The 16,763-nt window shown below is 35.6% G+C and overlaps 1 long non-coding RNA gene across 1 annotated transcript; it reads right to left on the bottom strand.

Moving 5' to 3' along the window:
• Positions 1-11,708: 11,708 nt before the first annotated feature.
• Positions 11,709-13,560, bottom strand: LOC113309120. Its single transcript, XR_003340333.1, has 4 exons — positions 12,880-13,560; positions 12,702-12,800; positions 12,043-12,100; positions 11,709-11,876 (listed from the first exon to the last, which is right to left on the bottom strand). It is a non-coding gene; the product is annotated as an uncharacterized LOC113309120 (long non-coding RNA).
• Between the last annotated feature and the right edge of the window lie 3,203 nt (positions 13,561-16,763).

The following is a 16,763-nucleotide window of genomic DNA, read 5'->3' as shown; positions in this document are numbered from 1 at the left end:
CGAGTCTTTATCCAAAGACCGATATCCAAGTGTCAATCAATTTAAATCAACAACCAAAAGGTCGGATATTCTAATTGATTGAACAACTCACAATCTGTGATATTTCAATTATATAAAAAAATATAATGCGAAAAAGAAATAACACAGACACCAGAATTTTGTTAACGAGGAAACCGCAAATGCAGAAAAACCCCGGGACCTAGTCCAGATTGAACACACACTGTATTAAGCCGCTACAGACACTAGCCTACTCCAAACTAACTTCGGTCTGGACTGCAGTTGAACCCCAATCAATCTCACACTGATCCAAGGTACAGTTATGCTCCTACGCCTTTGATCCCAGCAGGATGCTACACACTTGATTCCCTTAGATGATCTCACCCACAACTAAGAGTTGCTACGGCCCAAAGTCGAAGAATTTGATAAAAAAATCTGTACCACACAGAAAATTCTATGGTAATAGATAAATCCGTCTCCCACGAATATACCTACGAGTTTTGTTCCGTCTTTTGATAAATCAAGGTGAACAGGAACCAATTGATAAACCAGACTTATATTCCCGAAGAACAGCCTAGTATTATCAATCACCTCACAATAATCCTAATCGACGTAGCGAAAAAAGATATTGTGGAATCACAAACGATGAGACGAAGTATTTGTGATTACTTTCCTATCTTGCCTATCGGAGATATAAATCTCGAGCCAATTATTACAATTGTACTCGTAACGATAGAAGATGCAAGATCAGATCACACAACTACAAGAAAAGTAGTATCGGTCTGGCTTCACAATCCCAATGAAGTCTTTAAGTCGTTAACCTGGTTTTAGAAGAAGAAACCAAAGGTTAAAGGAGAATCGACTCTAGCTATGCAACTAGTATCACACGTAAGGTGTGGGGATTAGGTTTCCCAGTTGCTAGAGTTCTCCTTTATATAGTCTTTCAAATCAAGGTTTGCAATCAATGTTAGCTTGGTAACAAAGTATTCAATATTCACCGTTAGATGAAAACCTGATTATATTCAAGCTAATATTTATCAACCGTTTGATCTAAAACTTAGCTTGTTACACATAAATGAAATGTCCAATTTTGGGTTTATGTAGCCGTTCCCAAACATTAACATTTGTTGGTTCAACAGTAGTTAATCAAATGGTTAGCCATATGATTACTTTCATATCCACCATATTCTTCTTCACCATAACTAGTTCAAATGACTCAAATGAACTAGTTAGAGAGTTGTTCAATTGCTTAGATCTTATGTAACTACACAAGACACAGTCGAAGCAAAAACGGTTTGATTCACTCGAATCGGTTCAAGAAATTTATAGCCACGGTTTGCAAAAGCATTCCTTAGTTTATATAAACATGAGTTCAAGAACAACCGATTTTTAAATATAACCTGCTCAAGTTCGCGGACTAGGTTCGTGGACTTAAGCTCACGGAAGGAGTTCACAAACTCCAGCAGAAATTCTCGGGTCGAGAACTTCCGCCAGTTCGCGGACTGAGTTCGAAGACTTGGCTCACGCCACATTCCGTTTCTCTTGATCAACAAAGTTCGCAACTTTAGTTCAAAGAATAAGGACTTATACATATATGTGTTTCGACAACAATGCTTATATCCTACCAATGGTTATGTAATCTAAACTGTCATTTCAATCATTGAAACATTCTCAGAGGACGTTATATAGCCGTTATTCACAGATCATTTTTCGTCAAAGCAATTTCCAAAGTGATTGAAACATAACATGACATTTGTCACTAGGTAAAGATGAATTTGGCTAAAGCGAAAGCTTACCAACACATATTTCGAGAAATAGATAGGCGAGTTATACGCGGCTCGAAATAACAAATGTGTATAATGAAAGTCTATATATCAAAACGACTTTTGTCTCAAGAATATGAGATAGAGTAGATAGACTTTTGAGCGACAGATAATTCAAGTCTCCACATACCTTTTAGTCGATGAAGATCCACCAGTTCCTTGAGTAGTCATTCGTCTTGTATGATGATTTCCATGGTGTCTTGAGCTCAACTACACTTTCTATCCTAGTCCGAGACCTTTAGCTATATAGGCTAGAAATAAAGACTTATAGTTTTGATCACTAACATTGACAAACATGCTTGAGATAGCAACGCATGCGAGTTCGACCGAGCAATGGTCTAACAATCTCCCCCTTTGTCAATTTTAGTGACAAAACTATTAATACATACGGAATACAAAAAATAAATAAATAAACTTTTGTAGCTCCTATTCCACATGCCTAATCTTCAACATTACTCGAAATCTTTGCCACTTCCAAGTACTCCAATGATCCCAAAGGTTGTAAGTTTAGTATCATCGTTGTTGAAAATCCGTAGCTATAACAACAAGAAAACAATAGTTCTCAATCATTGTTATACAATGTCATAGTATTATTACACAGCGTCAAAGTCCAATTGTATCACAACTTCAATAACAATACTATGGTGATATGTATCACTCCCCCTTAGTCAATACTCCATCTCACATGGAAACCACTCCCCTTACATAATGATCCGAAAACCATATGTATTTGTAGTGTGAACTACATATTAATTCTCCCCCTTTTTGTCAATAAAATTGGCAAAGGTACAAGAACGGGATCCTAATGAAATTTCCGAAAGAGACATTTATTGACCAAAAGAAAGCAAAAGTATATCATCTTATTTAGATGCAATCATAAAGCTGAAGCTAAATGCATTCATCAAGGAGTTTGTAAAGATACAAGATAACCCCTATAATATTCCACAGCCGCACTCCCCACAAAGATTTAGCAATTAAGCGCAAGTTCAAAAGAACTCTCCCCCATATAATGTCATTCCCGAGAGAACAACAAGAGCGACCTTAATTTCGAAGGAAAAGAAGGATTTCTTTTGACATAACACACAAAGAACTCTGACAGAAAAATCAATCCTATGGAAACAAATACAGAATTGAAGTAAACACTTACTGGAGTTTCAAACTCAATTGCCCAAAAGATTGAGATAAGTACAGGGGAAAGAGTCATAGAAACAATTAATGAACCAAAACAACACCAATAGACTATCGTAACTGTTGAAAAGTAGCAATGTCTAATGGTTTGGTGAGAATATCAGCCAGTTGTTGTTCGGAAGGCACAAATTCCATACTTATGATACCATTTTCATAGAGATATCGAATAAAATGGTACCTTATATCAATGTGCTTTGTTCTTGAGTGCTCAACGGGATTCTCAGTGATTGGAATCGCACTAGACTTATCACAAAAGATCTTCACTATTCCAGTATCAATTCCATAATCATCTAGAATTTGTTTCATCCAAAGGAGTTGAGTGCAACATGAGCCAGCTGCAATATCTTCTACTTCACATGTAGACAGGGATTGTGAATTCTGTTTCTTGCTATGCCAAGCCACAAGATTCAGTCCTACATAATAGAAACCCCCGGATGTACTTTTTCTGTCTTCTACACATCCTGACCAATCAACATCTGAATAAGCAGAAAGGTCAGTGTTAGTATCAAAAGTGTAAGACAGACCATACCCGACAGTGTGATTGACATATCGTATGATTCTCTTTGCAGCTGCAAGATGATATTCCTTTGGATTAGCCTGAAATCTAGCACAACAACCAACACTAAAATAAATATCAGGTCTAGTGGCGGTAATAAATATCATGTCTTGTACCAATAATAGATCGATACAATTTTTGATCTACTTTTACACCTTTCTCATCTCTGTGTAGTTTACCAGTAGTGGGCATAGGTGTCAGTTTCGGACTTGACTTATCTAGACCGAATCTTGTAACAAGATCCCTTGCATATTTTTCTTGAGATAAGTAGATTCCATCCTTATGTTGCTAAATCTGTAATCCTAAAAAGAACTTTACTTCACCAACATTGCTCATTTCAAACTCTTTAGCAAGTGAAACTTGAAAATACTTCGCAAGCTTCTTTGAAGTTGAACCATAGATGATATCATCTACATAGACTTGAGCAATGACAACATTTTTCCCACTCCATCTGGTAAACAAGGTTTTATCAGCTCCACCTCTTGAAAAACCTTTTCTAATAAGTGAAGTGGTAAGTTTTTCAAACCATGCTCTAGGTGCTTGTTTTAACCCGTATAATGCCTTTTTGAGCTTAAGAACGTGATCTGGGAAATCAAGGTTTTCAAATCCTTTAGGTTGTGCATCATAGAATTCATACTTCAGAATTCCGATTAGGAACGCGGATTTTATATCCATTTGGAAAATTTTAACCTTGAGATAACAAGCATGAGCTAATAAAAGTCTAATGGACTCAAGGCGTGCCACATGAGCAAAGGTTTCGTCAAAGTCGATACCTTCAATTTGTGAATATCCTTGAGCGACAAGTCTGGATTTATTTCTGATAATTGTGCCAAATTCATCAAACTTCTTCTCGAATATCCATTTTGTTCCAACAATATTAACATTGGAGGGACAAAGTACGAGTTCCCATACGTCTTGTCTTATAAATTGAGTTAACTCTTCATGCATTGTATATACCCAAAAGGGGTCGTTCAGAGCTTCATCAATATTTCTCGGTTCTACTTGTGACAGATAACAACAAAAATTGCACATGTTTTGAAGTTGCCCTCTAGTCTTAGCTGTAGAATCTCTTCCTCCAATAATACTGTTGGGATCATGATTCCTTTGAACCCATAGGTGTCGTGGAGGGACACGTTCTTGTTCATCAGGAGTAGCCTGATCAGTGCTCTTCTCCTCGTCACTAGAAATATCAGGATCAACAACAGTTGGGATAACTTCAACTGATTCTGGTATTTCTTTGACTTTCTCAATTGTCTCGGTTGGAGGCAGTTCAGCAGGAGGATTATCATGATGAAAATCACTAATATCATCGATGATGACATTAGCGGATTCCATCATGACTTGAGTTCTGAGATTAAACACTCGAAAACCACGACTATCAGAAGCATGGCCAAGAAAGATACCTTCATCACTTTTGGTATCGAATTTCCCTTTCTGTTCTCGATCTTTTAGAATGTAACATTTATTTCCGAACACTCTAAGATAGTGCAGGTTGGGTTTTCTTCCATACCACAACTCATAAGGAGTGTTTAGGGTTTTAGACCGTAAGTAAACACGGTTGATCAAATAACATGACATAAAAACAGCTTCTCCCCAAAACCTTGGAGGTAGGTTTTTGTTATGGAGCATTACCCTGGAAATTTCCTGAATGTTCCTATTCTTTCTTTCTGCAACTCCATTAGCTTGAGGAGTAATTGGTGGTGAATATTGTTGAATAATTCCCAGTTCGTCACAAAATTCAAACACCTTAGTGTCCTTGAATTCGGTTCCACGGTCGTTCCTAATTTTCTTTAGTTTGCGACCTTGTTCGTTCTGGATTCTTTTAACAATAATCTTGAATTCATAAAGGGTTTCATTTTTATGAGACAGAAATGCAACCCAAGTGAATCTGGTGTAATTATCTACCATAACTAAAGCATACTTTTTACCAGGAACCGTGGATTGTTGATTTTACTGAGAATATCTCGAGATGATTTATGGTGAACTTTAGTTTGTTTACCCTTTTGACAGGCACCACATACATCTTCAATCTTTGCATTGATTTTGGGAACGCCTCTAACAAGTTCTTTGTTAATGATCTTAGTTAGAAGACGATAGTTGATGTGACCAAAACGCTCATGCCAAAGATGTGTCGATTCCACCTTAGTCAAATTGCAACAATTGCTAAAGTGAGTATCGAGAAGATAACAGTTGTTTTTACCACGAGTTCCTTGAAAAATTGCTTTCCCAGTTTTGTCTACAATGTCACATCCATTTGTATTGAAAACAACTCGATGGCCTTTGTCACGAATTTGACTAATAGAAAGAAGATTTGCAGTCATACCTTTTACGTATACTACATCATGGATTTCAGGTACGCCGGGCAGTTTGATCGTCCCTATCTTGCTAATGTAGCAACAACTCCCATCTCCAAAAGTTACTGGTCCTCCTTCATAGTCGTCAGAAGAAACAAACCATGTGAGATCACCTGTCATATGTCTGCTACATCCACTGTCAAGAAACCATTGAAAGGGTGATGTTGATTTTAAAGCAAAATCTCCCATACTATTAGTACTTTCCTGTTTAGGGTTTCCTGATAGTTTTGTACCTCCTTTTAGAGAAGAACTAAGTTGTTTAGTTTTCGTGTGAAGATTACTTGCAACTTTTAGTCTCTTTTGGAAGGACATACAAGAATGTTGAAAATGATTCGAAGAATCACAAAACAAACATGGACCATCACTTTTGGAATCGCCAGAAAAGTTCTGAGTCATATCAGTTTTGACAACATGTGAACGTTGTTTATTACTTGACTTATGACTGTTTTTCAGAGAGAAGCAACTTGAGTTATTCAAATCCATTAAAGGGATTTTAACAGATTTCAAATCCTTAAGCATTGCAATTTCTACTATGAGATCAGAGTTGATCCAGATTTGTTCATCCAACTTTTTCTGGAGAATAACCAGTTTATTAGAACTTTTTCTACGATTGGTTTTTAATCCTGGTGAAGCGTTTCTACAGACTTTTCTGTCCATAGAGTCAGATCGCTACAAACACAGACTTGTAAGGTCTTAAACGTGTTTGCCTGCTCTGATACCAATTGAAAAAGTGGGGGTACAACAACCACACCCAATATTTCTCTTAGCAATCTGTATGGACAAACTCCAATATACTTTATAGAGAATCAACTAGACAGTCAGACTCAATCTAGATAATAAGTATATCAAAGAGTTTATATCTCAATCTCTCGATTTGATATATACTCGAGCAAATAGAAATCTGCGAGTCTTTATCAAATACTAGAGAGATAACTTGGATGGTACCAAAGACCAATATCCAAGTGTCAATCAATTTAAATCAACAACCAAAAGGTTGGATATTCTAATTGATTGAATAACGCACAACCTGTGATATTTTCAACTATATAACAAAATATAATGCGGAAAAGAAATAACACGGACACCATAATTTTGTTAACGAGGAAACCGCAAATGCAGAAAAACCTCGGGACCTATTCTAGATTGAACACACACTGTATGAAGCCGCTACATACACTAGCCTACTCCAAAATAACTTCGGTCTGGACTGTAGTTGAACCCCAATCAATCTCACACTGATCCAAGGTACAATTATGCTTCTACGTCTCTGATCCCAGCAGGATGCTACGTACTTGATTCCCTTAGCTGATCTCACACATACCTAAGAGTTGTTATGACCCAAAGTCAGAGACTTTAATAAACAAATCTGTATCACACAGAAAAGTCTACGGTAATAGATAAATCCATCTCCCACGAATATACCTACGAGTTTTGTTCCGTATTTTGATAAATCAAGGTGAACAGGAACCAATTGATAAACCGTACTTATATTCCCGAAGAACATCCTAGTATTATCAATCACCTCACAATAATCCTAATCGACGCTGCGAAAAAAGATATTGTGGAATTACAAACGATGAGACGAAGTGTTTGTGATTACTTTTCTATCTTGCCTATCGGAGATATAAATCTCGAGCCAATTATTAGAATTGTACTCGTCATGATAGAAGATGCAAGATCAGATCACACAACTACAAGAAAAGTAGTATCGGTCTGGCTTCACAATCCCAATGAAGTCTTTAAGTTGTTAACCTGGTTTTAGAAGAAGAAACCAAAGGTTATCTAACTAGTTCATTTGAGTCATTTGAACTAGTTTTGGTGAAGAAGAATATGGTGGATATGAAAGTAATCATATGGCTAACCATTTGGTTAACTATTGTTGAACCAACAAATGTTAATGTTTGGGAACGACTACATAAACTCAAAATTGGACATTTCATTTGTGTGTAACAAGCTAAGTTTTCGATCCAACGGTTGAGAAATATTATCTTGAATATAATCAGGTTTTCATCTAACGGTGAATATTGAATGCTTTGTTACCAAGCTAACATTGATTGCAAACCCTGATTTGAAAGACTATATAAAAGGAGAACTCTAGCAATTGGGAAACCTAATACCCACACCTTACGTGTGATACTAGTTGCATTGCTAGAGTCGATTATCCTTTAACCTTTGGTTTCTTCTTCTAAAACCAGGTTAACGACTTAAAGACTTCATTGGGATTGTGAAGCCAGACCGATACTACTTTTCTTGTAGTTGTGTGATCTGATCTTGCATCTTCTACCGTTACGAGTACAATTGTAATAATTGGCTCAAGATTTATATCTCTGATAGGAAAGATAGAAAAATAATCACAAACACTTTGTCTCATCGTTTGTGATTCCAAAATATCTTTTTTCGCTGCGTCGATTAGGATTATTGTGATGTGATTGATAATACTAGGTTGTTCTTCGGGAATATAAGTCCGGTTTATCAATTGGTTCATGTTCACCTTGATTTATCAAAAGACGGAACAAAACTCGTAGGTATATTAGTGGGAGACAGATTTATTACCGTAGAATTTTCTGTGTGACAAAGATTTGTTTATTAAAGTCTTCGACTTTGGGTCGTAGCAACTCTTAGTTGTGGGTGAGATCAGCTAAGGGAATCAAGTACGTAGCATCCTGCTGGGATCAGAGACGTAGGAGCATAACTTTACCTTGGATCAGTGTGAGATTGATTGGGGTTCAACTACAGTCTAGACCGAAGTTAGTTTGGAGTAGGCTAGTGTCTGTAGCGGCTTAATACAATCTGGACTAGGTCCCGAGGTTTTTCTGCATTTGCGGTTTCCTCGTTAACAAAATTCTGGTGTTTGTGTTATTTCTTTTCCGCATTATATTTTGTTATATAATTGAAATATCACAGGTTGTGCGTTGTTCAATCAATTAAAATATCCGACCTTTTGGTTGTTGATTTAAATTTATTGACACTTGGATATTGGTCTTTGGTACCATCCAAGTTATCTCTCTAGTATTTGATAAAGACTCGCATATTTCTATTTGCTTGAGTATATATCAAATCGAGAGATTGAGATATAAACTCTTTGATATACTTTTTATCTAAATTGAGTCTGACTGTCTAGTTGATTCTCTAGAAAGTATATTGGAGTTTGTCCATACAGATTGCTAAGAGAAATATTGGGTGTGGTTGTTGTACCCCCACTTTTTCAATGATGTTGTGATTTCTTATGATAATGGGGAAACTAAAAGTCCTTGCTCGACTTTTACAGACTGTGATAAAACCGGTTTAATCACATCTGAAACATATCAAAATGATGGTAGTTTGCCTAACTACATCAAGTTAGAAGAGGATGAGAAACCAACTTCTAGATCTACTGATGATCAAACAAAATCTTGTCCAAAAGAAACTTTGAACCGATTCCGTGATGGCGATCTTAAGGAATACAATTTTCAGTCCCTTGACATGAAACTTATACTTCTTCGACATACGGTGGTAAAATTTTTGAAGGAAGTTTCTTGTGTTAAAAAAGTGAAAGATCATTCCTCAGTAGAAAGACAGATCATACCACTACCCGATAAGATCAACTCAAAAGAATCAGAGGAAAGAGTTGATAGTCTCTTTTGGAAAAAGATTCCTCCTCATATTTATCGAAACAATCCTTGTTTTGATGAAGAACGACTCCAGAAGAAAGGGAAAGAGAGAATCTCTGCCAAAATAAAAATAATCAGGAGTTTCCGATAATTGTTTCAGAAAATCACACTGATGTGAATCATAAGGAAGTCCTTAGAATGAGAAAATCCTATGAAAATCTCATTGAAATAATAAAGAGAGATTTATCTATCTCCGAAAATTCGCAGTCAGTACAGTTTCTCCACATGATCATATCTCTAGAGTTAGAAAAGATCATCGTCTTGGGAGAAAATTTTTTGGGCAGAAATTCTCTAAGAGAAACATGAACTATGTTTCTGATTTTCACTGTAAGCTAGAAAAAGCTTACTCCGATGCAACCTAGTTGTATCAAAATTGTGCATTCTCATCCTCTTTCGTGCTCTTATTCATGGATGGGAAAGGCACAATAAATCTGGAGCACATTTTTTTGTGTAGTTGTTTATCAAAAAAATTGTGAAACTTTATGGATAGCTGCGAATCCATAGTTGTGTAAAAATGTTCATGTTTATCATGATCTTCCAAAAACTAGGTTATATTTTTTCGAATTTTAATAAACTTTCCAACTTGGGAAGTTCGGACAATGGAAACGAAATATATTGTTTAATATTTTCGGTTTCCCCTGATATATTTTGGACCGGAAGTTGTCTCTTTTTAAAGGGAAACTATCCCTTGTATGTATTCTGATACCCTGATCAATCCTTTATATATATATATGAGCAAGCATGCCTCCAATAACTCGCAGTATCTCAAAGGCTAATAAGGAGGAAGCTCAAAGGGTTAAAGATTTTCAAGGAATCAATACAGAGAGGAAGAAGAAAATCATATCAAAAATCATGTATGATTATGATTCGGATAGTTCAGTTGGATCACAAGATGAGTCATGTCTGTTGGCTTACAACAAACAAGATCCAATCAAAACCAAGTGGATTCGTTCTGATAGTATGTCTCAATATATCCAAGGTTTTGAAGAACTTGAAACCAATCTTGTTGTGACTGTTCGACATCAAGATTGGGTAAAAGAAAAAATATTGAAGGAACAAGAGGAGTTCTTGTTGAACTTAAGGTTCTAATTGAAGAGCTTGAAAAACAAGAAGTGGTTGCTGACAAGTCTCTTGAGACATGCTTCAAAAGTTTGAACACTGAAGAAACCTCAGTGAACAACAAGATCACCACTAGAGATTAAGATATATGCTGTAATACTTAATTTAAGAAAATAAACATCAATTTTTGATTTCTTTCAATGATTGTATTAAGTCTATTATGAATAAAACTATTATGAATAAAAGTATTTGATTTATAATTTTTCTTGTGATGGTTTTTGATTTACATAGCATGTGCTTGAATGCTTTATTATTGCTATGGATGTTTATGGGATGTTTGATTTCGGTTTTATTACCTTGATATTCGATCTCATAATATGGTGTGAACCCTTATGGTTTGGGTGACTTTTTGATTTAGCAGGATTAAGTTCTAGCCCATGTTGGTAGGCTTTATCAAAGGATCATGAGGGGTTCTGATAGAAACAATATGTGAAAAAATCACAAGATGTTCACTACACCATTTTTCGGGATTAGCAACGGCTGCGCACTGTTGCAAAAGGGACTTACAACAGCAGGCAGCCGTTGCGAAACGTGGCGTTGCATATTTTTTGCAAAAGCGCAGAAGCCTTTCGCAACGGTTTTCGGTCATGTGTTTTTCCATCTTTGCAATGGTCTTGGCTGTTGCGAATAGGTTTAGCAACTGTTGACTGATGTTGCTATATTATTGTCGCAACAGCTTCAAGCAGTTGCGAAATTTGGAACCAAAAAATTTTAGACCGAACCATCTTAATCGTACATGATTTTATTATTCTGGTTCTAAATTTAGCAATTGCTTTTAACCGTTGCTAAATGTTTGCAACAACAAAAATAAAGGTCAAGTCAATTATCGGTTGACCTAGTCAAGAGTTCCCTGGAAGGCCAATTTCACAAAATACATAAAACATCGATGTAACTTATTCAGAGAAACATTAACTTCCTTTTAACCAAAGAAGTCTTCCATTCAAATTCATGCCAAATTACCCGCATATTTCAGGCCAAAATATAGAAAACACATCAACATAACTCATTAAGAGATATTAAGTGGGTTTGAAAAAAAAAAAAAGTCATCTATTTGAACAAGCCACAAAACGAACTTAGGCACAATGAACAATAAACAAAGGGATAATGGCATGTTGCTCACTTGGGTGCTTAGCAAACTTCTCAATATACCAGTTGTGTGTTCTGCAGTATCCAAGGTGAGATTTGCAACCTGCAAGCAGACAAATAGAAGAACATTATATATAATTTGTAGTCAAATACATGCAGAACAAGAAGAAGAGAGCAGTAAAAGCAGAGAACCAAATGTACTCCAACGCCTAAGACAGACACAATGCAATAAAGATTATTTGATGACTATAATAATACAATCCATGTACCTTATCCCTACACTTTGGGCTTCCTATTTCATGTTCTTTGTGATTTTCCCCTCAGGATCTGCAGTGACAAGCAATTAATACTCATCAAGATCAAGTACCAAAAAAAATTTTGGGTTACAATTGGTACTCTGAAACTATCATATACATGGAAATCGTCCCTTTGTAAAAGAACTAGGATAGGCTAGCAAAACAGTAAGGAAATTATTTTGAAGCTATGAAGGCAGTGCACCTGAAGAATGGAATTTGCTTAGTAAAAATACTTATGTGCCCTGCTATCTGTCATGGTTACTATAACAGAACGAAGCATGTTAACTACAAAAGGATGACAGGAAAAACGTAGATTCTTATGTTCCCTGCTATTAGTACCAAGGATAACACTTATACACACCCAAATTTTAATTTTGCTACTCGATTCTACCAGTAAAACATAGATTCTTCAGCTACTTACCAAGGTACCTAGACTTGGTTTCACATGAAACATCTTAAAAGCTTCTTCTTTTCCCAGAAACATATGCAATATTAGCCAATCAAACACATCAATAAGAAGGATATTAAAAGAGATAGAAGAGAAATGGTTTGTTGGTATTTACAGCTGAGTGTTTTATTCTTCCCTAGACCATTTTATCCAAACCCAATCAACAAAATAAAAATCTCAATACCTCATTCGTTTTGTTCTACAATGAAAATGTAGAAGAATCTGAAGCTTTTCTTAATCTCTCTCAAACAATCGAACACCTTTAATATGTTATCGTTCATCCCTGTTATCAAGAGAAGAAAACAGACTTTGTTTAACTTATTTCATGGTTTAAAATTAGCCCAAAATTGAAACTTACTTACCCATCCTTCTATGTCCTTCTCAACCTAGAAACATGTCCTAACACTTCTCAACATAAGCCCTAATTTGTTTACAATCAAATACCCAAAAAATCTGAACATCATGATTTCACAAGCAAAACTAGACAATTCATACAATTACAAACCCAAATACTTCAATTAGATCCACCACAAAGTATTATAAACTCAAATTACTTCAACTATCCACTATTTATAAACCCAATTTACTTCAATTACAGTCAAAACAGTAAAAATAACCCAAAATTTGAACCCTAAAAATCATTTTCTACTAACAAACCCAGAAATAAACCCTAGAACAAAACCACTGTGTAGACTCTTCAATTAAGATTCTTCTTCTTTTAAATCGACCTAAAAATCCACCAAAAAAATTGCAAACCCTAACTTTTCCTATAGAAAATCAAGCACGACGATTATTGAAGAGAAAATAGTGGTGGGTTTTTAAGAGAAGGACTGAAGAAAAATATAATCAAGAGAAAGATTTATCTCGAAGGTTTAATGGTGGTAGGTTTTCTGAAGAGAAAATGGTTTTCAGAGAAAAATCGAAGAGAAAATGGTTTGGGTTTAATGGCTTTCTCATGGTGGTGGTGTTTCGGCGATAGCAGAACTGAGAGTCGTGAATTTTTTTTTTTTTGAAGCAGAGACTGAAATGGAGTGAAGGTGAGGGAGAAGGAGAAATATGGATTAGAGTGATAGAGGCGAAGTTTTCTCTCTTTTGGATAAATATAGGGTTTAGGTGAGATATTTGATCAAACCGTCCTAATATTTCAGAGCAAATCTTAACAGTAGAAGATAGTGTTTCCAACCACTCAAACTCGTCGTATATGTGGAATTCTAGTGTTACTTTGCACACAAGCAGGAAGCACATGTGGTATGGTCAGCAGTTGCGAATTGCAACATGGCTTAAAAATTGAGCAGTTGCGAATTTAGTTGCGAATTCGCAACTCCGTAAGAGTTGTTGAAATTTTTTGTTGCTAATCGGGAAAAATAGTGTAGTGGTTGAATCGTTTTTGGTTTAGCATAAAAGCATATGTGTTTCAGTGGTTTTCAACTTTTGCTTGAAATAGTTAAAAATCGATTTTCAACCTTTCTCTGGTAAAAGTTGGTTGTTGTTATTCTTTTGTTTTGCATAAGGATGACAACATAATGATATTTCGATATCAATTCTCCCCGGAAGAAGATGCAAACATATTGGAGAAGCGGATGCGAAATTTGAGGTAACAATGTTCTTAGTTAATTGTTTTCCTGTTTAAGAAAAGCCTGATTTTATTTCATATATATTTTGCTTTTGCTTACCAAAATTTCGGTACAATTGATGATTAATTCCATTATGTGTGTATGGATGTGTGTGTGATTCAATTGGTTCCGGTTAAGAAAAACTATTGTTATCTTGCTTTATTGTGTGGTATCAATTGTCTAGGCTTACAAAATTTCGGTGCAATTGCGGTGCTATAATGTCTATGTTGTTTCAATTGCTTCCGGTTGAGGTGAATAATTATGCAAGCTGATCTATTTTGGTTTGTATGAATTATTTATGGCTTAACGAAAGAAAAAGTCTACGGGATGGATTGTTTAGTCCAATTCGATTCCGGATAAGAGAAGCTAAGTTTATCTTAGTTAGACTTATCAAAGTAGAGGTTTCGGTTATTCAAGTCTAATCGAATGCCTTAACAAGAAATGCTAGTTAACTAACCTAGTACTTGTCTTGTTTAAAATTTAAAGGTCTAAGTTATATGGATAATTAGAACCTGATGAGAAAAATAGAGTTATCTTTATTTTGGTCTTATCGAATGAAGTGATTGTATTTGTACAATCGGTTTAGCAAAGGGACTAAGGTGCTTAGTTGGTTTTTGGTTTTCTAAACTGAATTGGGAAAATTGCTTCGGGCAATTATTTCCTTGATAACATTTCAAAACAAATTACTTTGTAGTTTCGGTTTTGATATTGGTTATCAAAAATGGTGTGTGGAACCGTCGTGCTTAATTCTATAAGTTGCAAGTCTATTTTGAGATTTGTAAGATTCTTTTCGATTTGTCCTTTATTTTTCGTTTCTTTGTCATTTTGTGACATAAAGGGGGAGAAATATATGGAGTAAACAAGTGATGCTGGTATTGATTTTACATTGATTGGTATCACTAAGGAAAAGGACAATTGTGCTTAAACATTTATCTAACGAAAGAGTGAAAGAATAGACTAAGGGGGAGTAGCATATCATATTAATTGGTATAACAAAGACGTGCGGATTGATAAAATCTACCTATCTCACATTTAGGGGGAGTATTAGCTTTGTTATTATAATGTCAACAGCGGCATTTAAGGATTTAATGTATACAAGTTATTATGATCTTGAATTCGGGAATCAAGCGTATGTGTAATGAATTCTTGTAATTTATTTATCCATATGATTGTAAGAGTTTTGTCACTAAAGTTGACAAAGGGGGAGATTGTTAGAGCATAGCTCGGTTGAACCCACCAAGCGTTGGTATGTCAAGTTTGGTTGTCATATTTTAGTGAATCAAAACTCATTTTAAGAGTCGCTTGATTATATACTAGATTCAACTTCGTATAGGTTAGCTAACTTAGCTTGAAAGTTTTAGGATATGAGACATTACAAGTATTGCGAAGACTTGAAGAAGTGAAGAAGTAAGAAGCTACAACGACAATATCATCCTTCCACTTTAGGTTAGTGATATTTGACTTGAAATGTTTCATTCCCTAACGTATCTTTAAAGTTTTGCATATTGAAAACAAAACTGCGAAGCATGAACACTCTAGATAGACATAGTATTAAGGCATACAATACGAGGTTTATTGCTTAACCATTAAACTTTGTATATAATACATCGACATAATCGTTTAAATGCTATTGTGATTATGTATGGGTATGAGGTGAGGATTTCATCATAGGAAACAATGTTTTACATGTTTTTTAAGGATGTAAGTTCATAAACTTGTTTATGAATCGAAAAGGAAATCGCCAGGCGTTATTGGTATTATTATTCATTGCATATCTTGTGAATAACCAATATGTGTGATTAAGTATAACCGCTCATGACTTGTTTGTGTTCTTGGTAAAACTATTCACAAAGGCCTGACTTATGTATTGGTATGACTTTTATTAGTGAAACCGATCTTAAGTAATCACCTGAGATGGCATGATCGAGTTTGTGATTTGTGTATGACCGAATCTGGGTAAAGGGGAACCGATCCTAGTAAGAGGTGAATGGTGTGATGATAAGATGCACACAAAACACTTGCAAGTATACAAGGTCAAGATTTATAATATAGTGATGAGTAGGGGTTTGTCCACAGGGAGAGGAGCATATAAGAAGTTTTCCTAGGCTAATAAGAGTGGAAATGCACTATGGCAGTGATCTAAAGGCAAACAAGGTTTCAGGCATACAAACAAGAACACAAGGTAAAGCAATAGAGAAACAGGCTAAGAACCACAGCTTGGAAAGATAAGCAAAGAACCAAAAATGCAGGGTAAAGCAATAAAGAAGCAGTTAAGAAAAGCAGCAAACAACCAAGGCTTGGCAGCCAAGGGCAAGAGGCAGGATTGTGCACTGACTTCAGTGCACAGTAGCTACAAGGTGCAAGAAAATAAAAAGCAAGAAAATATAACTGAAATTGCAAACACACAGGACTTGAAATTATAATTGACTGAAAGAGAAGTGGTGGGTAAGCCAAGGCATATGATCCACCTTGTATCCTAATCAAGTGACATGGTCTAGGTTATGTTCATTCCTAAGCATACAACTAGAAATGAAAGAACACCAACTTGCTCACTAGTCTACCCCTAGCATTGGCTGTCTTTTGACAGTACAGCCAATCACAGGCTCTATGAGCATTGGCATCTCTCCTTTGCA

This window comes from Papaver somniferum, chromosome 9 (genome assembly GCF_003573695.1).
Source record: "Papaver somniferum cultivar HN1 chromosome 9, ASM357369v1, whole genome shotgun sequence".
NCBI classification, from domain to species: domain Eukaryota; kingdom Viridiplantae; phylum Streptophyta; class Magnoliopsida; order Ranunculales; family Papaveraceae; genus Papaver; species Papaver somniferum.
This window is presented reverse-complemented; position numbering and strand designations above follow the sequence as displayed.